Raw genomic sequence first — 27,671 nt, 5'->3', positions numbered from 1 at the left:
CTCAGGAATTTATTCTGTTCCTGGTTTTCCCCTAACTCCATACTAGCAGAGCACATAACTTTGTCCCTGCTGCATCTCCTCAGCTCTGAGATTTGTAATATCACTAAAGCTTAGTTACAGGTTACATTTCCCTAAAACAGGCCTCTAAAATATGGTGTACTGACCAGTAAACTCCTTAACACCCAGCCTGCAAATTGCACCTTATTTTATCATTCCCATAAGTTCTCTCCTATTTTTGAATTTACTCAGAATGAAAACTCTGCAACTTCTAAGAAAATTATTTTTTTTCTTGAGTTTGACATTGTGGAGAGGGTGAGGGTACTGGGGATTAAAGCCAGGGATGCACTACTACTAAGCTATGCCCCTACCCTTTTTTATTTTTATTTTGAGATAGGGTCTTATCAAGTTGCTGAGGCAGGGTTGGAAATTGTGCCTCCCAAATCCCTGGGATTACAGGAATTCACCATTGTACCTGGCTTTTTACTTGAATTTGAGAAAAAAAATATATAAACAAAGGCACTGAGGCTAAGTTGCAAAATAATCCTCCTCAACATCATTGTCATATCCACATCGTACAAAACACCTAACTAATCAGAAGTAATAAATCAACTGAAAGGCAAAATCAAAAAGTCAGCTATTAAATCCACATGAGGGTGGAATTTAGAAATCACCAGCTCCATTTTTCTCAATTGGAAGACAAGGAAACAGGCTCCCAGTTGGATAGAAGACTGAGTGTCCTGAACTATACACATTTTAACTCTGTGCTATGATAGAGGCGTAGAAACCTCCCTCTGTGCATGAAGGTTCTTCTACCTGCAAGTATCAAATGAAATCAGGATAAATATTTAATTACTTTAAAGCCATCACACCTATTCTTGACAAATGATGAACAATAACTGGGGAGAAGAAGAAACTACTTCTGCATGCTGTTTAACAGGTCACAAAATGTATCATAACTTGATTTCTTTTGAGCTTCACAACCTCAGTTGAGAGACAAGAGCAGAGCAGGCATTATCTCCATTTTCAAATAAGGAGCCAGGAGCTGCAAGATTTTCTCAGGGCTAGCCAGTAAATGGAGGACTCAGGCTTCAAATCCATATCTGACTGTAAATTTTATGCTCTTAATTTCATTTTTAATAAGTTTTTAAATTTATCACCCAATATTTTGTAATAGGGTGGTGATTAAAACACAGGTTTTAAAGGCAAAACACCAAAATCTGATTGGAACCTCTATCACTTTATTAGTTGTATGGTCTCACAGAATCAAGCAACCGCTGCTCTGTACCTTAGTTGACTTATCTACAAATGTGGCTAATAATTCAGATCCTTCATAGAGAATATCAAAATCAAATACCATAATATGCCTAAAATCCTTAGGTCAGTGCTTAATAAATAGCCATAAATCATAGCTCTTGTTATCTTTTCTATATAAAAATGATAGTGTAAGCTTTCATCATAACAAAACTTTTTATCCTAAATGCTTCTCTTTACATGGGTAAAATATGTATAAACTCAAGCCAGGTTTTCCATGTAGGTCGTTAACAAGTTTATATGTTCAGGAATCTAAACATCTACCACCTTACCGCTCAAAACACAAACTGAGAATTAGCAGCACCAGCTGCACTTGAGAGCTTATTAGAAATGCACACACTGGAGCCCCCTTCTAGACCTGATGTACCAGGATGAATATTTAATTTCCTCTTGACAAGAATCCCAGGGGATCAGAATACACATGAAAATCTGAGAAGAAATGGTCTGCAGGATGGTGTTGGAGATCTGAGTGGTGGTATCGTGCACAGACACAAATACCAGCAGATCCAGCGTAGAAGGGTGCATTTCATTCAGTCTCTAAAATCATTTGTTTCAAGTTTGGGAAATCCTCCATAACTAGGGTACTTACTGTGGTATTTGTTTTTATTAACTTTTCACTGATTTATTATTTTCCCTCAACCCCACCACTCTACCCTAACCCTGAGGAAGACATTCACACACACTTAATAGATCAACACACTCTAGAAACCTGTGCTAGTAGGAGTTAAATAAAGACACTGCATGTTCTATAAGTTTTCATTTCATATCTATCTCCCTCCATATCTCACCTCAACCCAAAAGGGCAGCAGCTGCTCAAAGTAAATGGGAAGGTTTCTAAAATTAAATCAGAAAAAAATTATATTTATTACTGAGGTTGGAAGGGAAGGTGACATTTTTAAAGGTTAAATGAGGTAAATTAATTGAAAACAGAACAAGTAATAATCAATCCTCCTTACTGAGAGTAAGCAAGCACTATTTTTCAGTTATTTGATTTTTTTAAAAATCTTTTTATACCTCTAAGAAGATCCCATTATTCCTCTTCAGTCCCATCAGTGCCATGGCTGTTTGGCTCTATGGCCTAGAAGAACTATAATGGAACAGACTGAAACAGCATAAAGAGGAAGTAACCCAGACCAGCCGCCCCACGTCAGCCAAAGGGACTTCAATATTGAAGACTTTGAACTAAGCAAAAAGCTTTCTAAAGCAAGGAAAGGTCATTTATCACCAACAATGAGAGTGTAGTTATAAAAAAGGGATTTGAAGATTTACAGAGTAGAATCATTCTTGGATTTCACACTTGGGCTTTGAGGCATAACTGTGTTTGATATCTAGCTCCTCCATTTTGTAGGTGTATGGCTGTGAGTGGGCTCCATTTCTGAAACTCTTGCCTATGGAAACAGAACTCTAATACCACACCAGATTTATATTAAGGTAGATTGAATTAGATGTAAGTAAAATACGGTATTCTGTGTTAGCCTTTAGAAAACTAATCACTACTAGTTTCCTTTACTCTATGACACCATGTCTAGATGCAAATATTTTATTATTCCTAAACATGTGGGAAGAGACTTCAGGGAATTAATAACATCTGATTTATAGAGTTGAGCCATCAGTCCATACAGTTTCCTCACCCAATTCCCTCTGGAGGGAAAAAATGGTACTGTGCCACTGGTGATGTCACACTTGCTCAGAAACCCAATGGTTCATCTGACCAAATTATGCAAACTGCTTTTTATATTTAGAAATATTTAGAAATTTTGCTGCAATAATTAGATACCTTAAAATGCAGTCTTATTGGAAGGTGTTAAAAAAAAGTTTTGCTTCTACCATATAAAATAATACTTTCCCTCTAGTTGAATCTCTACCAGTAGCCATGTTGTGTCAGAGACAGTGTGCATATATGCCCTTGTAATTGGGGTATTTGTATTCAATATTTTTAAGCTGTTAATTTCCTATGTGAGTTTTTAAAATGGTCAGATATTATTCTTTTATTCCTGTCCTAAAAACAGTCAAATTCCCATTGAGTAGTAGAAACAAGTATGTTTGTCATTTTGTCTCAAACACCCCCACACACATACTGACACACATAAACTCCTGGAACAATTACATAACTATCTATTTACAAAAAGAAAACAGAACCTGGAGGAGGTCCAAGCTGCTCCATGGAGTTTGAGACCCAGACAAAGACCCTCTCATGGAGGTGGGTAAAAAGAGGCATCTAACAAGAATTTCATTCCATACTCTCAGAACAGCCTAGAGAATCGGAAGTTGGGGTGGAATTAAAACAGAAAGAAAGTAAAAAGCCATTGCAGCCCCAGTGGATGCCATGCAGATCTACCAAAGGAAAATCAAGGGGGGGGACTAAGAAAACTCACATTTCAGGTAGCACCATGGCGTATCTTGAAACGGAGAAATCAGTGATCAAGAACACTGTGGAACTGATCCAGTGGGTTAGCTACACTATATTCTCATGTGGGAAACACACTGCTTGTCTCCTAGTACACCAAAGAACGCCAAGACAGCCGCCATCATTTCCCACTGCACTATGGAGGCCGGCAGGTATGAATTCAAACCCAGGTGCCCAAACCTGGGTAATTCCAGCTGGGTGAGAAAAACCTGATCTGGCCGAGGCCCACCACTGGAACCATAGTATGACTAGAAAACCAGGTGAAATTCAGGCATGGAGAGTGTTGTACTCAGGGGAATTTGGGACTTCAGAACTGAGAGATTCCAGGTGCCACTCACCCTTTGAGTCTGGGGGTTCATAGGACCAGCTGGGGAAGACCAGGTATGGCAGAAGAGAAGTGAGTGTGCATTTTAGGACTGAGCCCAGGAGACTGAGAAATGTAGGATCCATGGGTGAGGGAGGAAGCAAAGGATTGGCTCCTTTGTCAGGAGTGAAACCCAGGGGAGACTGATGGAGTACAGACTCCTAGAGCACATGGGAAGCAACTGGGTTCTAGAGGTGTGATGATTCAAATGCTTCAGACACACCATCATTCATCAAAGTATGGTGGGAGGGGGTGTCAAGCTAAACTCAAACCCCACTTCTGGGAACTCTTCTCACAAAACTCTACAGCGACCCCTTGCTGTGAGTGAAACAGATAACACCATCCAACCTGGCCTAGAAAATAAAAAGAACAAACCAAACCAAACCAAAGCAGAAGATAGGAAATAATTTAAATTAGAGCCTAAATCAACAAAATTGAAACAAAATTTTTTTTCAAAAAATCAACGGAACAAAAATTGGTTCTTTGAAAAAATAAATAAAATTAATAAACAGCCACACTAACCAAGAGAAAGAGGGGGAAAAACTCAAATTTTTAAAATACATGATGAAAAAGGAAATATCACCCCAGACACCAATGAAATACAGATGATAATCAGAAACTATTTTGAAAACTTATACTCCAATAAACTAGAAAATCTTGAAGATATCGACAAATTTGTAGAGATATATGACCTACCAAATTGAACAAGGAGGACATAGAAAATTAAACAGATTTTACACTACATCTACTCAACATAGTCCTTGAAACTCTAGCCAGAGTAATCAGAAAGATGAAACAAATTAAAGGGATACAAATAGGAAAAGAAGTGCCTCAAACTATCTCTTTTCATCAACGACATGATTCTATATTTAGAAAACCCAAAAAACTCCACCAGACAACTTCTAGAACTCAGCAAAGTAGCAGAATATAAAATTAGCACCCATGAATCAATTGCATTCCTACATTCCTATACACCAATGATGAATCAGCTGAAAGAGAAATTAGGCAAACTACCCCATTCACAAGGGCCTCAAAAAAAAAAAAAAAAAAAAACTTGAGAATCAATCTAATAAAAAAAGGTGAAAGACCTCTACAATAAAACCTACAGGACATGGAAAAAAAAAAGAAAGAAAGAAATTGAAGAAGACCTTAGAAGATAGAAAGATATCCCAAATTCTTGGATAAGCAGAGTAAATATTGTCAATATAGCCATAGTACCTAAAGCACTATATAGATTTAATGCAATTCCTATTAAAATTCCAATGACTTTCTTCACAGAAATAGAAAAAGCTGTCATAAAATTTATTTGGAAAAATAAGAAGCCCAGAATAGCCAAAGCAATCCTTAGGGAGAAAAATGAAACAGGAGGCATCAGAATACCTGACCTTAAATTATACTACAGAGCTATAGTAACAAAAATAGCATGATATTGGCACAAAAACAGACATGAAGACCAATGGAACAGAATAGAAGACACAGAGAAAAACCCACATAAATACAGCTACCTCATACTAGACAAAGGCAGCATAAACATACTTTGGAGAAAAGATAGCCTCTTCAACAAATGATGCTGGGAACTGGAAATCTGTATGTAGCAGAATTAAATTTAACTCCTATCTCTCACCCTGCACAAAACCCAAAGTGAATCAAAGACCTAGGCATTAGACCAGAAATCCTAGATCTACTAGATGAAAATATAGGCCAGCACTCCATCGTGTCAGTTTAGGAACTCACTTTCTCAACAAGACCCCTAAAGCACAAGAAATAAAATCAAGAATCAATAAATGAAATGGTATAAAACTAAAAAAGCTTCTTCACAGCAAAGGAAATAATCAAGAGCATGAAGAAAGAGCCTGCAGAATAGGAGAAAATCTTTACCACTTGCACCTCAGATAGAGCATTAATCTCCAGGACATATAAAGAACTCAAAAAATTTAACACCAAAAAAAAAAAAAAAACTCCCAAACAATCCAATTAATAAATGTGCAAAGGAACTAAACAATCACTTCACAGAAGAAGAAATATGAATGGTCAATAAATATTGAAAAAATGTTCAACATTAGACAAATGCAAATTAAAACTACACTGAGATTTCATCTCACTCTAGTCAGAATGGCAATTGTCAAGAATACAAGTAACAATAAATGTTGGTGAGGATGTTGGTAAAAGGGTATACTCATATGTTGCTGGTGGGAAATGAAAATTGGTGCAATCACTCTGGAAAGCATTATGGAGATCCCTCAGAAAACTTGGAATGGAACCACCATTTGACCAGGTTATCCCACTCCTCAGTGTATGCCCAAAGGACTTAAAATCAGCATGCTATAATGAGATGGCCACATCAATGTTTACAGCAATTCAATTCACAATGGCTAACCTATGGAACAAATCTAGGTGCCCTTCAACATGGGACTCGATAAAGAAAATGTGGTATATATACACAATGAAATATTACTGAGCCATAAAAAAGAATGACTTTTACGGTAAATGAATGAATCTGAAGATTATTATGCTAAATGAAATAAGCCAATCCCCCAAAACCAAGGGTTGAATATTCTCTCTAATATGTGGGTGCTAACACACAACAAGTGAGGGAGGATACAGTAGAAGTTCAAAGAGAAATGAAGGGAATGCAAGAAGGATAAGAATAAGAAAGACAGTGGAATAAATCTGAAAATCCTATGTACATATATGAACACACCACAGTGAATCTCTACAACATGCACAACCACAAGATTGGGATCCTAATTAGAATAAAATGTATTCCATGTTTGTATAAATATGTTAAAATATACTCTACTATTATGTATAACTAAAAAGATAAAATGAAAAATAAAGTAAAATAAACATTCATAGGCATTTCAGTAAGACAAGCAATAACTCCTAGTCATATAGATTGAGATTTTTTTGTGTAACATTCTAAAAAAGGTAGAGCTTGCAGATGAACACAGATCAATGATTTCCAAGATTTGTGGAAGAAGCAAAGAATTGGTACAGATGTGTGGCACAGAGACATTTTGGAATGTGAGGAAACAGTTCCTTATTTTTATTGTAGTAATAAACAGATGACTTCATACATTTTTCAAGAGTCATAGAACTGTCCACCACAAAGAATAAATTTTAGCAAATGTAATTTGTTAATTTTAAAATATATATATATAATCAATGAAGAAGAAAACAGAAAATTGTTATTCTTAGAAATGCTATAAATATATGACTAAAATACCCAAAAGAATCTTCAGAAGAATTATCAAAAATACGGAAGTTTTAAAAATTATATCCAAATAGAAAAATTGATTCCATTTTCCTGCACCAAAAGATGTTCCTGCTAGAAAATACAAATTTAAAAACAGACCTTTATAGAGAAAATTAGTCTAAGAAAAGGCATAACTGGGCTGGGATTGTAGCTCAGTGGTAGAGTGCTTGCCTAGCATGTGTGAGGCACTGAGTTCACCACATAAAAATCAATAAATAAAACAAAGGTATTGCATCCATCTACAACTAAAGAATTTTTTTTTAAAAAAAAGGCATTAAATATGGAAATATAAATAAATGGAGAAGCCATGTCAGTGACCAGCATGATGGTGAGTTTTATGATCTAGTCTGCAATACTGTTATTTAATAAAACATAACAATATAAGTGCTGCTATGAAGAAATTTTGAAAGTCCATAATAAATTGACTTTAAGTAAGGGAGATTCATTATCTTACATGATTTGGTGGGCCTGATAAAATCAGTACAAAAGCCTTTGGAACAAAACTGAGACTTTTCTAAAAAAGAAATTCCATATGTAGAATGTCTTCAGCCTGTCTCAAGAGAACCAGCTGCCCTTCCTGATAACCTCCCTGTGATTTGGTCTTGCCTCTCCAGCCCCATAACCCTGTAAGCCAATTCTTTGCAATAAATTTCTTAGTAAATATCTTCTGGTGGTTGTTTTTCTGATTGGATACTGACTGATACAAAGAGGGCTAAACTTTATAAAGCATAAACTTTCTCCAAAATCATTTTTGGATTGAGTTAAATTTTACTTAAATTCCAATTGTTATTTCAAGTAACTTGAGAAACTGATCCTGAAAATTTTAAGGAATAACAAAAGCTGAAAAAATACAAAGATATTATTGAGAAAATTAGCACAAAATAGGAGTCTTACCCTACTGGATTCCAACACTTATTTGAGGCCAATTATGATAATTTAAAGCAGAGGATTTCAAAAGAAATTTTGACCTAGTGGATCAGAATAAAAAGCTCGGAAACAGACTCTTAGGTGTAGGGAAATATGATTTATGGCAGAAGTGGCATTGCCGAGCACAGTGAGAAAGAACGAACTACTCTACCAAGTAATACCAAAGAATCTCAGGTTACGGTGTGAAAATGGCAAGCAGCTTAAAATATATACAAGACTTACAATTTTTATAAACTCAAAACAATAAAACTAAATTCCTTGTTTGGAGATCTATATAATTGTTTTGTCAACAGCCCAGTTGTGTCAGAGCAGTGGGGTAAGTTACAGAGAGGCCAGGTATCCATAAGGTTAATTGAGGAAAGCTTACAAAATATTACATACTGCTCCAAGACTTCAGTGGTACAGGCTGACAGCACCTCCATCCCTCATGGTGCTTTTGGTGCTTTGCCAAGTAGTGCCTCTTCTCCTTCATGCTGTTTTGTCCAGTGGCAGCCAGCTAGAAAAGTGACACATATCTCTTTCCCTCAATTGCCACCCATCTCCACTCCAATTGTGCACTCATCTCCACTCAAAGAGGACTTTTATGTCTTATGTGGCATAAGCAGTGACATCATCAAAATTAGCTTGCTTAGTTAGCTTGTGTGACCAGTATGTCAAGTAATAACTGTCTCAGCATACATACAAGAAATTAGCTTCTACAGATAACACTAATTTGCCCTAGTTCCCAGTGTGCATAAGAGAGAGCCAGTGTCCTGCAAGATAGTATGTATCTGAGCTGTTCTCATTGTTCCCTTAATTTGGAGAGCTTTGGGGAAACAGAGAGACATTCAGAGACATGGTGTTTTACTGTCCCCTTTGCTTTACGGATGATACAACCTATGTTGCAAAACATTTTTTTAAAAGCAAAGAAATTACATATACATAAACTCAGGACAGTATTTACCTCTAGGTAAGGGAATCTGCATAGGGAAAGAACAAAAGATATATCCAATGGTACCGATGATGCCCTTGCTCAAGAGTTGGGTGGTGATGTTGGAGTTATCCAAAGTATTTAGCAAACTAATAGGACATAAATCCCAAGTCAAATAGAACAGAAACAGCCAGAAACAACTGGAGCAGACAGTAAAGTATGCATCCACTCATGACCAGCCCCAATGCATGTGTTCATAGTTATTTATTATTGTGCTTTTCTAATAATGTAAAAAAAATGCTACATATTTTTGTAGCTCTTAAATATTACATACTGAAAATTGTAAGTAGGCATATAAATTAAAAAATTCACAGGGGAATATTTCAAAAATCATTTAAATGCAACTCTATTGTGGATTCTAAATGCATCAAGAAATTCAAGAAAACAGTTCCTTTTTTTTTTTTTTAATCCACTGCCAGAAATTGTTTGTCACAATAGAGTTGCAAAGTTCCCATGGATGTGAAATACAATTCCCCCCCCCAAAAAAAATTAGAAATAATCTCCTACGTGATTCTATACTATAAACCTCCCTTTTCATAGCTATATCCTTAGCACCTTGAGCAGTAACTTATTTATCGTAGGTCCTCAATAGATATTTTCAAATTAATAAGCAAATAGAAGAACATGTGAAAGAATTATCTGTAGCAGCTCTTCACAAATAAAAATATTAGGCTTAGTCAGGGCAGCCACAAGTTCAGTAAGAGCTGCCTTGAGAATAAATCTCTATTTTAATTTCCCTGTGGCTCTTCAGTGCCTCTCTCATATGGGTCAGACATCTTGAATTCCTTTACAGAATAGATCAAAGATAATGCATCATATGCAAAGTCACCGTGCCTGTTGTTCATTGGGTTTCAAAAGAGCCAGACTCTCTAGACCTGCCTCTGCTTTCTAGATTTTTCAAGAGCATCATAATTTCACAATGTTGCTTAAATAAATAAAATCAGTTTGGTTCTTTGAACTCCAAAATGCATTTTACCAAACCCATAATGTCCCGTGTAAATGTTCACATTTATGTAAAGCACACTCCCCTTTCCCAACTGCACCCACATACCACAGTTAGACCTGATGCATACTCACAAAAGAAGTTCAAATGCATGGTATTATATGATAATCTAAAGACAAAATTTTAAGTCCAGACACACCACTGTCATTCAAAGAGATTAAAAGCCATCCTTAAGGATGCTGGTGACTACCTAAGTCAATGAAGAGGGCAAAGATCACAGAGGCTGTAGAACATTCATAGAGAAGGAATCTTCATAGCTTCCAATGGCAAAAGAAATGCCAAAGGCAGGACACAAAGTGGTTGCAGGAAATACAAGAAAGAAAATATGGACATTGAGAAGAGGCACTTCAGAGTGTAAAAAAAGGAATGAAAGAAAAAAATTCTCAAAAATGAATGATTAGAAAAATGTTCTAAAATTAATTCAGACACATATACTAACAGTGCATACATTGTCTTATATCTTACATCTCAAAATCTTTTGCATGTGTATTTTTATGTATTTATGTATTTATATCTTTCTACTCTTAGTTTACAGATAGGAAACTTGAGGTAATGGAAATTTACAATGTTTTCCAGAAAACTAAAGAAAATATCATAGTAAAACTCAAATACTTGGCCTGAAAAGTTATCTATTCTATATCACTCTCTCTCTAAAGAAACCAAAATGTGAATAAAAATAATACCCCAAAAAATCAATTCAAAAATAAAATATTGTCATTTCACCAGTAATTTTTACATGACCCAACTCATCCATTTCATGGGATTTATTACAGAATCAAATGGTGACTACTATTGTATCTATAAAGAATATAATCAACAAAGTGATTTTTATCAACTGAAGTACATTTAATTAAAAAATAGCAATTCTTCAATTGTTCAGTAGTAAAGATTTTAAACTACTTAGCATAATTAAAAATTCCCTTAAAGTATAAAATATTTTTAAATAATTTCTGAAATCAATTTTTGACCATCTTTTTATAATTTTACCTTTTATTTTCTACCCTTTTCATGCAATATACATATCAATGCCCTAAAGTGACCTATAATACTAATTAAGGATATGAAGAGTGTTGTAAAAAGAACAATTTTCTCCCCTGTATATATACAACTAAAGTTGTCTATTAACCATTTTAAATGAAAGAAAGTGTTTTTTTTATTTCCTCTTTCTTTCTTCCTTCTTTTTTCTTTAATTCAACTGAGGAAAAATATTCTACCAATGAAGAAGAAACAAGGAAGGTCATTCTTGTCACATAACAGATGGGCAGACTCAAGAGGGAATGTATCTTAGAATAGCATTTGACATTATTAACATAAATTTTTAAAAACTGAATCCACTCAAAAACTTAAAAAGGTAGTCCATTGTATCTCTTGGTCTTAATTTGAATTACAAAAAATAACATTAAATTATAAGTACACACATTGATAAGTGACATTTAATTTTGCATTTTCTCTTATACACATTATCACAAGAAAAAATTGATTCTGTTTCAGGTGGAAGTAGATGTGAAAATGGGGATACTGGAGCAAAAGAGGTCACTCAGCCCTCCTGTTCATAATGTTTTCCCTGTGCATTTATGAACGATTTGAAACTCCCCCTTTTTCAGTATGGGATGGGAGAGCTGATTAATCATTTTCTAAAACATTAATGGACAGGCAAGCACATTGCCAGCTAGTGAAAAATGGCAGCTGCAGCAGAATGTAAAGCACCTTTGACATGATTATGGAACACAGCCAGGGCCGGAGCCATGCAAGAAAGAACATACCTTCAGTGACTTTGTCAATCAGTAGGGTTAAAAAGTCAATGTGTATCAATAAAAAAAAATCTAAAACTCGTTTTTCTTTGCTCTGATGACAACCTCCAGAATGCTTGATTAAGAGTTTTACTAACAACAGAAGGAACTTTCACCCTGAATAATCTCAGTGGATTAAGTTCATAAACACCCTCAGTCAGCAAGCAATTGCTTGCAAATTTCATCACTTTTCTTAGAAATTACCCAAGGAGTCTTTAAAAACAGAGTCAAAGTTGTCTTTTCACTTCATTGAAGAAATCCCAGCAGTTTCTAACCATATGAATACCAGCCTAGACCCGGGAGATCTGACTTTTAGTCCCTACCCTAGGACTAACAAGGTGGATCACCTTCATCAGTTAAATTAATTTCTCTAAATTTCATATGTAAAATAAGAAATTAACACATATTTAAGATCATCTTGAATTCTAATATATTAAGGCCAGCATTTTTTTTTTCATTTAAAAATTCAGCACTGGTAACATATTGGTTGACTGCACAATACATTAATTCCCAAAGAAACAAATACGAAACATCAGAATTAAGAGCTGTGTTTATATCAGGTTGCAATCAACACAAACATTGTACCATGCTCTTGTCCCCTTGCCACACACATTCTTTTTCCACTTTGCATCTCTCTCCAAAAAGCTCTATTCTCAACTGTCTTTCCAAATCTTCTTCATCTTGAAATCCCATATAAGCCAGTCTCCAAGAAGCTGTCTCCAACAAATCACTCTAACATACCTTTCTCTTAAAGCCTATTGCTTTTATAATAAATAACACATGCTTTTTTATGTTTAATTATTTAATGCTTGCTATATTGGTCTTCCTTGACAAGATTGCAAACTCCTTCTAGGACAGGAACAGCTGAGAATTTTTTTGGACCCCGCACAATGCCTGGCAAAGTACCAGTACATTAGACTTTCATAAATGTTCTATGAACTCATGAGTAAGTTTGGTTTGTGGATAAGAGAAAAAATTACCATGCATTTACCACATAAAACCTTTATATCACCTTACAATTTCAGTTCACTTGACCTTTTTCCAACCTTAAGCCTCTTTGAAATTCTCTTTTTAACTTACTTCTTTATCTACATAACTTTAAAAGCACAAGAAACAAGATGGAGCACAATATCCTAAGAATTTTCTGACTAATGTAGAAAAGATATTTTTCTGGCTTATTCCTTTTACATCTGCTCTTAACATAACCTAGCAACTTAACAGCATTTTTTCTCTCACAAAAGTACCACAATGATGAATGTAATTTATGCTTACATTCACAAATCTGTTTAATTATTTGACTTAATAATCAGGAAAATCTAAAAAGAGTCAGATACATACATCTTAACATTTATTTGTGATAAGCTGTGCCTTTTTTGTTTGTTTTCATACTGTTCATTCCTATCCAGGCATCTGCATTCTTTTTTTTTTTTTTAATTTATCCATGTGTTTACTACTTTTGCTTATTTTTAAAGCAAATGCAATTCAAAGTTGGTAGGGACATATATCCAATGATCAACATCAATTATCAAAATGTTATTTCCTTCTTTATTAGTAAATCTTGACTTATAAATAATCTATTAGCATATTATGATTCACTTTGTAAATGGTGATTGGTGTGGTTAAAATGTCTGCAACTGGCTTCTAGAAAACTTCTGTATGAAGGTACTCAAATTTCAACTATACTTATGAGCACAGATTTTTTTCAAGTCAAATTTCTTCTATACAAAACAAAATCTCATTCTCATCAATTTTTTATTTTGGACTATCCTCTGAAATGAGGGGACAAACAATAATATCTTTTTTTTCATTTTTAGCAATTACATAGGAAATTGAAAGTTATTTTCAGAAAGGACATGGACTCAGTAAAAGTTGCTTTGCATTACTACAATGGGATCTCCATTTAAAGCTGTACCCCACTTCTACATTGTTTGTACATTCCCTTTTCCCTTTCTATTCTCAGATTAGTCAGTTGTAGTTCATGTAATATTCATAATTTACATTCACAAGAAACTCCACTCACACACTCTGTAATGTGATACACAATTACATTTTTCTTGCTGGAAAGTTAATGTCACTGGGTGCAATGGCACATGCCTATAATCCCAGCGACTTGGGAGGCTCAGGCAGGACAATCACAAGTTTGAGGCCAACCTCAGCAACTTAGTGAGACCCTGCCTCAAAATAAAAAACAAAAAAGGGCTGGGGAAGTCTCAGTGGTATAGTGCCCTGAGTTCAATCCCTAGTACAAAAAGAGAGAGAGAGAGAAAGAAAGAAAGAGAGAGAGAGAGAGAGAGAGACCACATAAAAGAAGAAAAGTTGCATATAATTTCTCTGCTTCCAACAGAAGACATCATTTCACTTAATGATTAAAGAGATTCCTTCTTTCTTAGTAGCTAAAACCATATTGTAAAATATGTCCTTTTCTATACAATGACAAAAGTATAATCGTGGGGAAGCAAAATCATTTGCCAAAAAACACTTATGAAGTAATCTGCACGTTTCTTCATTTAGTGGTTAACCATTTTAACAAATGTGCTATGAAATGTAAGCTAATTATTCCAAAGACATTTCCTAATGTTTTGAAGGATTTAAAAATGTTGTTTGTAGAGTTATCTTTCTGCTAGTCCCTTAATTTGTGATTTCACAGACTAAGACTTTCACTGACAATGCCTTCAAAAGGGTAAATTAAAAGACTCTTAGAAGTGTTTAGAAACACACACACACATATACACACACACATACACACATACACACACATAATATGCAAGTGCAACTCTGTGACTGCCTGATATTCTTATTATAGGCTCAAATATGAACCAAATTCAGCATTTATTCAGAAGACACTAGAAAGACTATGACAAGTTAATTTATATATACTGCTTGAGTGGCCTAGAGGAGTCTTCACGTATATTTCCTCTGTGAAAATTTTCATGTGTTCTACCTGCATTAAAATTACAAAATCATATTGGACGAATTTTACAAAATATACATTTTTAAGGAAAAAAAATGCATACATAATAGGAAAAATAAGCAGAAACATAATTTCCTTCCTCTGTGCCTTTTAAAGAACCTTGAACAAGACTATCAGTATGTGCTTCACAATGAAACTCAACAGGCAGCCACTGAGCCTCTTCTCCATAGGTATGAAATGAGAAATGCAGAGAGCTATCGAACATTGCATTTTCTCAGTGGAACAGCACACACACACTTAGCACAAGGGGTTCTGCCACTGAGACACTCTGGGCAAATTCAGAATGTTCAACAGCTTCAACTTCCCACCCCACAGACATAGAGTCACTCATGCTGCTGCGCTCAGCTTGGTGTGTTCCATAAAACAAGGGAAACCACTTTTAAAACCCAGCAAAACTATAATGATTGGAGCTGAGTTGCTTCATTCTCAGACAGGCAAAAAAAACAAACACAATCATAAACCATCAGTTTGAGATGTTTCTATACATACTGTTGGTTCTTTGCCCCTGAGTCTCCAAAACAGACCAAGAAACACACACACACACACACACACACACACAACTTATCCAAACAATATTAGTTGTAAATAATGTGTGTCTTCACATTGCTGTTTTACAACATTGAATATTTTTGTTGGCAATTATATAAAACATTCCCTTTATTCCAGGTTACTGCTTATCTGTTTATTTTAGCAACAGTAAATTCAGGCCCATCATAGTACACTCAGCATTTTGGCTCTGACCATTTATGAACGAAAATGCAAATCTGGTAACTTAGGGCTTGACATTCAGGATACATACAGCTGTGCCTCATGACAGTCATCACACTTCTGGCATGATCTTATATTTGCTCTGACCTCAGACTCTAAACAACAGGAGGGAAAACCTCAAGAAGCAGAAAAAAGAAGTACAACACAAGACAACTTGGAAATCATTTTGCTCCATCTTCACCGTGGGAGTTAATTGTAAAGAAACATTTTTCTAAAGGGTGCCATCAGTAGGTTTGTAACTATACCAACAAATTACACAGTAGAGTATTTTGCAAGCATTGTTTAGAAATAACTGTTCAGCATAGCAACTATAATCACTGGCGTATTATCTGACACTACTGCTGCAACTAGGTAGAAGCGTTTTCAAAAATGTTTCCTGTGGAAACCCAGACATTCCACTACTAGAGAAAAAAAATTCTAAAAGGAAGATAAAAGTCAAAATCCATTGTCACCTCAAATTTAATCTGTATTATTAATATATCTCCACCTTGTCTGGCCAAAAACTGTCTTCTATGGCAAGTGGACTTTTTGCTCTGTTATTCCCATCATCCCTTATATATATATATATATATATATACATATATATATGATTTTGGGTTTGGCTATTTTGTGTGTGCTTATTTATATTGTTATTTTTTTCCTCCTTTATTAGCAATCTTGCCATATATATATCAATATATATATATATATATATATATATATATATATATATATATATATATATATTATACACACACACACACACACACACACACACACACACTATAGCCAAATCCAAAAATCATATAATTTATATAATTTCTGTAGTCACTTTTCTAAAACCATTTGAATAATTTTCCAAACAGGGAGGTCTTGTTTGTGTTTACATTCATATGTGTGAAAGTATGGACAAAATTCCTATGGCCTATCTGATTAGAACATGTTGTTTATAGGCCTGGATAACAAGATAAAGATCACAGATATGAACTCAATGTAGGCCACTGAGTTCAGAGCTGTTTCCTTATCACATGCTCAGGCTCCAACCCAGCTAGTTGTATAAAAAATACTAGCCATTGGTTATAAAACACAATGTAGCCTGGCATTGTGGTGCACATATGTGATCCCAGCCTCTTCGGAGGCTGATGCAGAAGGATTTCGAGTTCAAAGCCAGCCTCAGCAACTTAGCAAGGTCCTAAGCAACTCAGTGAGATCCTGACTCAAAATAAAATATAAAAAGGGTTGGGGGGATATTACTCAGATTTAAAGAAGAATGAAATTATGGCATTTGCCAGTAAAGGGATGGAGCTGTAGAATATCAGGCAAAGAGAAATAAGCCAATCACAAAAAAACAAAGGCTGAATCTTTTCTTTAATATGTGGATGCTAATTCACAATAAGGCGGGGTGGGGGGTGGTACTAGAGAAGAATAGTGTTACCTTAGATTAGGTAGAGGGAAATGAAGGGAGGGGAGAAGAGGGGATGTGAGGATAGGAAGGATAGCAGAATGAAACAGACAGTATTACTTTATGTATATATGTGACTGCATGACCAATCTTATTCTACAACATATACACTCAGAAAAATGAGAAATTATATCCTATCTATGTATAATATATCAAAGTGCATTCTACTGTCATGTATAACTAATTAAAACAAATAAATTTTTTAATTGGAAAAAAAGGGGGTTGGGATTTGGCTAAATGCTTGCGCCCCCCCCCTCCGGGTTCAATCCCTGGTACCAAAATTATTTAATTAAAATAAAAAGCAATGCTCACTATAATATTTCATAATACCTGCAATTTTAGATAATATTAAGAAGTTTAAACATTTTGTCTTTAGCACTATAGCAAAATCAATCATAAATAATTGAAGTGCCCATCACAGGAATCTCTCAAGGCTTAACCTAAACTGTTTGGAATATTTTTGCCTTGGTAAACCAGATCACCTCTACAGTACAACACCAGTTTAGGATCTAAGGTTTCAGTGATCTACTATTTGACATGTTTGTTTACATAATGATCAAATGTTCATTTTAAAAGAGGCCAGTGTGATCAGGAAAAGCATAACATATTTCAAGGATATTTTGTGGGAATCAAGGAGAAGTGTATAGAAAAACATCTAGAGAACAAATCATTGGTTTATGTAACTTTATTTACTTTTAAAATCAGACACATCTTCACTCCACTCTCACTGAGTTGTTCTCTCCAATCTGTTTGGTCTCCCTTTTCTCTTTGTATCTCAAGAGTCAGAACTACAAGCTTCAGAAGTCAGTTCAGATGGTTATCTGCAATTTCATTTTGTAGTATGTTTGAGGTCAAATCCATTACAGCATATGTTCAGACCGACTTTGCACACTTAACTCCACTGGGCTTTCAGTGACATGCTCAGCACTCACCTGAGAACCTGTTATCCATAGACAGAAGAGATATTAAAAATGATACACACAAAAAACAAGAAGGAAGAAAACCTGATTCAAGCTTCAGAGTTCATTTATGGCTGACTAACCTACAGCTTTTAAAATGATCTAATAAAGACAATCTCATCTATGTTTTAATGATTAAAATCATTTTACCACTAAATGATAGCATTGCATTCCCTCATCACCTGGGCTCCAGTCAGAGATGCATAAAGTGTTGCCTCCACAGACTTCCTGGGGAAGACAGCAACATAATCTTGTTATTGCACAATTTGCCACTCACTAAGGGAATGTGTGGCAGGAGACAAAGTTCAATAAGCACCGGCAACTGATTCAGAAATAAAAAATACTGAGTGATTTTCTTTTCCCTCAGGGAATACAATACACTGTATTTTGCAACTGTGGCCCTCAGATTCCATCAATTTGAACTCTCTGGCAGAATTTTTTATATTTAAAATACAACCTGATATGACTTTCTGTACTGACAATTGATTAAGACAAGGGCCTGGGAAATTATCATATTCACACAGATGGAGTTTGTTTGCCTTTCTTTTCATTTGTCATTTGTTGTTTCTTGGAAAATATTTTATTGCCTATGTATATAGGCCACAAAGACAGATAATATTTAAACCCTTGTCATCACAGGTATACTGCAGGAGCAGTTCTAGATGATATTCTGTACTTTTACTATTAAAAAGTTCACCCATGAAAATAATAAGAATGAAAGCACTCATCCAGCATATCTTTGGTGCTGGATGTATTTCTGCTAACACATTTTCAGTGCTTAGGAACCAAGCTTTTTCCTTGGGAGATAGACACAGCCTTCAACTGGCTGGAAAATATCTGCATGGCCTCAAAAGTATCAGGACCATTGGTCCAGCCACTCTCTCCCCTTCCTCTCTGCAACCTCTCTCTCTCTCTCTCTCTCTCTCTCTCTCTCACACACACACACACACACACACACATGCACGTGCGCGCATGCGCGCGCGCGCTAACAGAGACCAGATAAGTGCTATATCCTCTCACCAGCTCTACTGACCCAGAGTTAAGAAGAGATAAGAAGAGCAGAGATCTAATTGATGTATTTAATGCAGGCTTTCTCTGCTAGATCCTAAGCAAAGAATTTTTAAATATCCAACTTTTAACTTCAGAGATGTAAAATTCTAAAATGCACAAAACAATCATCCACCTGTTCTTCCAAGAATTCCTTCTAGTTGTTACTCACTTTGTTAATCACTGCTTTCATTGGCTCAAGGTCAGAATTTTAATCTCTTGACATTTTATACTTTCTGTTCTACACTACATCCCAAAATATTTCATCTTAATCTTGTTTATTCCTGTCTATTTATTTCTTTCTATTTCTTCCTTTCACACAGCTCTAGTACAGGCCCTTATCACCTAATGGTTGACTTCTGAGGCCTTTTAAGGTTGTTACCACTTGGTAGATGTTTAGTTAAGAACTCTGATAACTTGAGACATTACCCTATTTGCAAGCTAACCTGTTAGTTCGTCACAGAATCAGAGAGGCTGAAAGAAGACATAAATCTAACTCACTGGATTATTGTAAGAATTAAATTAAATAATATACATAAGAAATATTAGCCCATCTCCTGACCCAGGGCATGAGTAAACCAATTTAGGCTTAATTATTGCATAATTAAGTATTCAAAGCCTGTGCCTTTCTAGCCAGTCAGAGCTGAACATCTAAACCTACTTCACATTTCATTGCCATCTGCATCCTACAGGCACCTTCACTAAGAATATGTTGCTCATTTCCCATTAGAGTATGTACATTGGCATCTCTGCAACCTTGCCAATCTTCCCTGTGTCCAAAACACTTCCTTACCTTATTCCCAACCACTTTTTCATAGCCAAATGAAACTCTGCCAATTCTTCAAAATGTCCCTAAGTCACTTCAGGGTGCAGAGAACTTCCCTCCTGGCAGCTTACTTCATTTGCATATAAACGCCTCAATAAATGCCAGGTTCCCTTCCCTTTATTATATTTACACGATGATGGATTTAATTTCTCCCAGCTGATCTCTCACTTGACTTCTTTTTAATATTTCCACATGGCTTTCTTACTTCCCAAGTAACAGTCAATTATGTACACAAAATAAATTATGCGGTAATATAGTACCATGATACAATTGCCAGCAAGAACACTTCTTTTTCCCCAAAGTGATTAAGAAAACCTTTATTTACTTATTTATTTTAATTGACCAACCAAGTTTTATACCTTTGATCCTCTGAACAATCCCTCTGAATTTTTTTAATCCTGAAAATAACTGTTCCATGTGGAAACAGGATCTGTGCTTATACCTTTAGCTAACTCCCTGAGCAATACCAAAGTTAACTAGAAACTGGAAGTTAATACACTCTTTCTGGGCAAGTGATCTAAGTTGAAGTGAATTGAGAATTCAGTGCAGGTGTCTAGCTGTCACCAGAAATGGCCATCATCCCTGATGCTCTGGGTTACAAAACCTTAGTAAAGGGAACAGGATGTATTAAGCTGTTATTTGAAATGGCATGAGTCTCTCCTACGGGCAATCCCATAAAGAATACCATTCAGATCTCAGGGTAAGTTCCCTGGAGAAACTTGTGTCTCAGCTCTGGAGCAGCTTGCTTGCCTCACTGACCATTTCCAAAACAGCCAAGTATAATTCCAAGCCTGGAGTCAGGATGGGCAGCACGGCTGCAGGAAGGATTTAGGGGTGGCTGGTGCATGACAACAGAACACTCTGTGCTGACTCTTGACTGACAACTCAGAGCAAAACCCAATTTTAATCTAAGCCTATTTCTCCAAACTGCTTTTTAAAAGCTTTTTAAAATACATACTATCAACAGATTAACTACATAATTTAGAATACTGACACTTTTAGGAAGGCAATGGAAACATCTCTCCAAAAAAGAGCATTGTCTAATACAGTTCTCTGGGGTGATATAAATGTTCTATATCAGACCTTTCCAGAATGACAACCACTAGCTACACATGACCATCACATACTTGACATATGGCTGCCACACCCCAGAAATAAATCCTTTCATTTTATTTAATTTTAGTTAATATAAGTGGCCATAGGTGAGTAGTTTCTCCTGTATTTGGATGGCAAAGCTCTAGAACCTACCATACAGCTGCCCTTACTGTCACATGAGAATTGTGCCATCTCACCCTCATATTGATCCTGAAAGCTAGGTATTGTCATGCTTATTTTTATAGATGAAGAAACAGAAACTGAGCTATTTGTAATTACTAGCACAATATTACATAAAAATGGCAGCACCAAAATTCAATCAGATTGACTACAGAGTTCAAGTGTGTAATTCTTTTTTCATTTACACCACTTTACCTTTCCAGAATCAAGTTCAAATTCCTTAACATGCCACAGAGACACTGTACAACTTAATTCTGATCTATGCCTTTAGATTTACCTCTATCACAGTACTCCCTCCATTTCAAAAATATTTTGTTTTCCAAACCCTGATGCATTTTCTAACTCCTTACTTTTCATGGTAGCCATAGGCTAAAAGACCCTCCTCTACTGTCCATCTCCCACCCTGTTTGGTTATCTCGTGTATTATATTCTGAATATCTGCTTTGCTGTCCATTTCCTTGCCTAGAAAGTAATCTGAAAGAAGATTATTCCTCTTGTGTTATCAAGATAAAATAGAGTACATAGTAGATACTCCAAAATGGTTAGTGACAACAAAAAAGAAAACGGAAGATATCAGAGAATTAATTTATCACATAATCACAGAGCCTTATAACACTTGGTCCTACTCTGGCAAGAATAATTGTTCAAACTATGAGTATATTAAGGACAATGTCTCTTCCCAGGTATATTTAAAATTCTGCTGTAACACTTTGCAAGGAGAAAATATATGTGTGAACAAGATTGCCAGTGAAGACTATATGGCTCACTCCCAGGCTAAAACAAAGCAAGACCATAGAGCTGCTGAGAACCAGCTACACTGGAGTAGCTGACACTTTATACCAAGTCCAAGGTGACTGGATGATGCACAAGTTGCCTACATTGGGGGACATCAACATACCTTCCCAACCCTTAGACTAGAATGTTTTAAACCTCTGGGGAAGAGTACTCAATCTCTGGCAGGTACTCGATTGAGGTACAAGATTGTTTCAATCATCCATGAGGGTATGAGACCAGTACTGCTGCTTCTCAGAATAGATATTCACCTTGACAGGACCAGTCAACTGGGTGTTCCTCTCAGAGAAGACCCAAGACAACTTCTGTAAGTAATCTCAGGTGGTTTAATTTGCAAATACATTACTGTCCTGGAAAACAGGAAACCTTTTTCAAACCTCTCCTCTCTCACTCCACATCTACGTGACAAGACACTCTTGAGTTGTCACCATGATGCAAAAGCCATGTCTCTACCAGAAAGCAAGTGCTTCAGCAACTTGAATACTCCCTTTGTTGTATTTAAGGTGTTCATGAAGAGCTTGCATCCCATCCAAAAGCCTACAACAGCCCCTGATTAATGGTTGTATATCCTAGCTGGACATCAGGATCACCTGGAAATTTTTTAAAATATAGGCACCCCATCCTATGAAGATTCAATTTACTTTTTTCTGGCTTTATGATAGGGTAAAAGCAATATGAATTCAGTAGGAACCATACTTTGAATTTTGAATTTGGGCCCTTTTCCAGCCATGTCTCTGCAGTTGTCACTAAGCTACAATGTTTGTTATTTTCAGGGTATTAAATGCATGGTTGGCATTAAATTGTACTAAATGCATTGTTGGCATAAATCATCAATTTATGATGGTTTATCAGGGCATAATCCCATCATAAGTGGGAGAGCATCTGTACACTCACATCTGAGTCCCACCCCCAGAACTTCTGGTTCAACTGCTTGTGTGATGAAGCCACAGCATATTATAAAATTCTCCAGTAATTCCAGTGACCTCCTCTCAAGATTGAGATCCACAGGTCTACCTCATGAAGCCAGCAACTTTACCACCAGAGGTTTCCTAGAGAGAAGGGTGGAGGCTATGTTGTCTTTGCAGCCAATGCTGCAAAACAGAGTGGTGAGGAACAGCACCAAAGAGAAAGAACAGTGACTTTATCAGAAAAGCATTTGTATAGCTGAAGAATATAAATGCATTCTTCTACCAACTCATTTGTCCCAGAATTTATCTGTAGTTTGAGTCATATTCATTTTATAACATTGTGCGATTCCTGCTACTATGATTTGGTTGTTGTTATAATTCAATTCAACAAACAATAATGGAGCATTTATAATGTGCATGCATTCTCTGGGCCAGAAACAGAGAAGAATGAGATTGGAAAATAACATTAGAACCTGAGAGTCTAGCAAGGGAAAAAGACACAAACCGTTTAACATGATGTGTTACTTGGCTGAAATAGATATAAGTACAAATGTGCTAGGGGAGTTCCAAGTCCAAAGGAGGGAGTGAATTAAATTAATTCTGTCACTCAGAGTAAAAGTCAAAGGCCTTACAATGGTCCACCAAGCCCTTGATCAGGCGTTCCATTACCCCTCTGACCTCATCTCTTGCTATTCCCCTGTCATTTATCCCAATCCAAGTGTCCTGGCTGTTTCTGCAACACTTCAGCTTGCCACCAATGTGGGGTCTTTCTCAAGCAGTTTCCACATCTTGCCTGCTCTTCTTCTACCACCTCATAGCAACTCCCATGCTGACTTCAAGACTTTTCCCAAATGCTTTAAGAGGGCTTACCCTGATGACCCTATTTAAAAGTAAGACCTATCAGCACCCAACACAACATCCACCTCTAGCACTCTGATTCCATTTACTCCTTTTTTTTTTAATTTTTATACTAGGGATTGAGTCCAGATGTGATTTACCACTGAACTATATTCTAATTCTTTTTTTATTTTATTATTTTGAGACAAGGTCTCATCAAGTCACCCAGACCAGCTTCAAACTTACAATCCTACTGCCCCAGCCTCCCAAATTGCTGGGATTACAGGCATGTCCAACCCCATTTACTCTGCCTCATTCTTTTCATCCATGGGTCACATTCTAGCATACTATTCAATTTACTTATGCTTGTTATTAATCGTCTGCCTGCCTGTACTAAAATCTAAACTCCCCAGCTGCATGGATTATTTTGCCCACCTTGAATCTCAAGTAACTGAGACACAGCCCAGCAGGTGCTAGGCCCTCAAAAACCATGTTAAATTAATAAATGAGGAATTTAGAAAAACTTTGATTTAATAATAATAGTCTCCCTTATTCTTTTAATAGAATCTCATTTGCTTTTCTGCAGTCAATGTGCTTATGAGCTGGGACAGTTGATTACAGCCCACTGGACCACACTGAAAGGACAGCCTTTTCCTCCCAGCTTCTATGTTAGCACTGTCAATCATCCCCACTCAATCAGTCAGTCAACAAATGTTGATTCAGCAACTGCTTTATGCTACATGCAGGGCACTATGAACATTCAAAATTCTGATCTCAAGGGACTTAAAGTCTGGAAAATAGATGACTCTGATGCACAATTTAGTGCAATGAGGGGCAGGATATGCTGCACCCTGAGAGGAGAACCTAGAACAGTGTGACTTTGGAGTCCTCAGATGGTGCTTTAAGTATGACATCCAGGACAGAATGTCCAGCCATTCTAGCTATGGGCAGTAAAAACCCAGGATGACACTAATTAATTCACTTACCAAAGATGAGGTTTCTAATTTTGGCCCCTAATAACCTGTTTCCCTTTCTGAGATGCCTGCCAAGGGAGTTGAGAGATGTCATTAAGCTTTCTAAGCACACTTGAACTGACTTTTCTGATAACCTTTACCTACCAAATCAGGCATGAAGACCACTGAGCAATGGTTAAAACACTTTTTGTTTTCCCTCTTTTCTCACCCTGGCTTTAAGATTCATGGCTATTTGTTCTAAGCCACATGCAGGACTGTATGTTTCAGGAGAGGTCTGCAGAGTATTACTCAAAAATAGCTTAGCACTCAGGATACTCTTTTAAAACCCATGTACATCCCTACTGTAAATGTAAAATAGCTCAGATCAAAATGCATCCTAGGTTCCACATGGAGGTGAGTGAATGATTTGTTCCTAGGAATAGAAGCCCTCAGACAAGCAATGTTAATGGGTCTCACCACAGAGCAGTTGGTGATGATAACAGAGTTAATTTTAAAGAAGGGGAAATTAAATAGTGGTTGCAATAGTCCTAGCCACTCTTAATTATTGTGATGGCAAATTATGAACAATTTCCTGTCACTTTCCCTTCTAAAGCAATTATTGATGTTTGCCTTATGGCTGAACTGGGCTGAAAACTCTCTAAGCAGGAGGCTGTCTGATTCAATGCTTTGTGGGCTCATATTCAGAAAGCCATTTGGCCTGCAAAGTTGCTGGATTATCTGTAAACACAGTGAAAGGAGACAGTGATTGCATGAAGCAGAGGGAATGCACCTGAATGCCAATAAGGCAAATGTCATGACGGGAACACAAAGCCAGCATTCCATGTGACCTTTTAGATAGAAACCAATTTACTTTGGTACCATCTCAAACAGAAAATTATGGTGTAATTCCTCATGTCAATACATAATTTATTTTGTAATAAATAACTACCCGCATATTTATGGAGCACCTCTCCCCTCCTGTTTATGATGCTCTCAGGCTCTCTCCCTCCGACACATGCTGCCAAATCACAGCAAAAGCTTTCTGTCTTTAAGGCTGTTCTCTTCTCTAGGCTTGGTGGTGACTGAGGAAAACATTATAGGATTAAAAGCCTTTTTCTATCTCTGCAAAGAAACCTAAGTTATTTATTTTCTTATTTCCAAATTACCTATCAGGCTGAAGGATTCATGAGACCAAGTATAAAAAAAAAAAAAATCAACAAAGTGCAGCATTAAGCCCTCGCCGCAATTCCTAATAAAGGCAAGCCTCGGCATTTAGAGCGGCATTAAAGTCAGGCAGTGAATCAACAGAGGAGGAGAATTCTGCCTTGCCTGGTGCTGCCACCCCCTTAAATGCATCTGCCTCTTAGTGGGGGGCTGGGGGAAAAGGGCTTCCCAAAGTCACCTCACTCTCTGTCTTTAGGATGCAAATAGGGCGAGTGTTGAGCAGCTCTGCCCTTTGCCCTCTGGGTCAGCACTCTGACTCTCCCCCAAGCTGGCATTGACAGGAGACTCTTCCCAGCTGACAGCTGGTCACTGACCCAGCTGAAAGCAGTTGGGGGTCTTTGAGGAGCCTTGAGCCACAGGTGACCTCATCACCCACAGAGCCATCACAGCAAGCAGTTAGTGTTCTCAGTCCACGTCCACGGCCTCTGTCAAGGACAAGAGCAGCCTGAGCTGGCACAGAAGCATGGTGGAGACAGCACAGGGTGGGAAGAAAGCAGGCCTGCTGGGCACCCCAGCACTCTGCACTCACTGATGGTCAGAAGCACATTCTTGAACAACCAAAGGGATTTGGGACCCTGGTGGCTAAGGTCCAGCATCTTTAACATATTGCAGAAAACTGAAAATGAGGAGAGCTCACAGGAGGGAGAATAAAGAACAGTGTATACACTGCTTAAAAACAGACTGTATTTATATTTTTTTTTTGGCTTTGAAATATCTGTTTTGAAACCATTCTGGCATTAATAATTATAAACATTTTTTTTTATAATGTGATCCCCATACCTGGCTAACTTCTGGAGTTTAATAACACAAAGAAATGGCAAAGCTAATATGAGACACCACAATCCTGTCTTTGGAAATTAGCCACCATGCCACCCAAATACATACACACACGCACACACCAAACCAAACACATTTCTTTGGCTTTACAGATAAAACAGTATCCCACAAAGTGGAGAAAATAAGGGCTCCAATTCAAATACAACATATTGGGAAGCAGAAATCAATACCCAGAGAAGGTTTTACATAGCACTCACATTATTTTTAATGAGTTGCCATATAGAACTACCACAACAGAACAGAGTCCAGGATTCTCTGAGAGCTAATTGGCATCATTCCTCCAGCATGCCAACAGAGTGGTTCTGTTGTATTTAGAAAACATATGCAGGACCTAGATCAATGAATCAATAAGACCATATTGGCCATCTAGTGGGTGCCTTGCGAAAGACCTCTGAAAGTTTAGGGGAAATAATTTCTGAGAATATGGACATCCCCATGTCAGAATTTCCTGGTCCAAATAGACAAAGAAAACAAGTTCCTGAAATAATCTTCAAGTTTCAATTTTCCTGAGGTAAATAGCCTGAGTCTTTGTGATTGTTTTGTCAAATGCAAAACAATCATATCCATAAAATTAAAACTTTACAAAGATACTGTCAAATTGTATCGGCAAAAATGCATCTATACATTTTTTTCTTGTAGCATTTTATAAAGAATAAAATCTTGAGTGAACAGGGTTTAACAATGTAGTGTTACTCAGTTAGATCTCCGTGCGCTCTCTATGCTTTGTTCCCTGTTGAAGTAGCCCTAAACAGAGGCAAGGAAAATACACTTTCATATGATAGCATTTGCAAAACTTCCACTTAAT

Source organism: Callospermophilus lateralis, chromosome 6 (assembly GCF_048772815.1).
Source record: "Callospermophilus lateralis isolate mCalLat2 chromosome 6, mCalLat2.hap1, whole genome shotgun sequence".
Lineage (NCBI taxonomy): Eukaryota > Metazoa > Chordata > Mammalia > Rodentia > Sciuridae > Callospermophilus > Callospermophilus lateralis.
The sequence above is the reverse complement of the archived record's forward strand: the minus strand, read 5'-3'. Positions refer to the sequence as shown.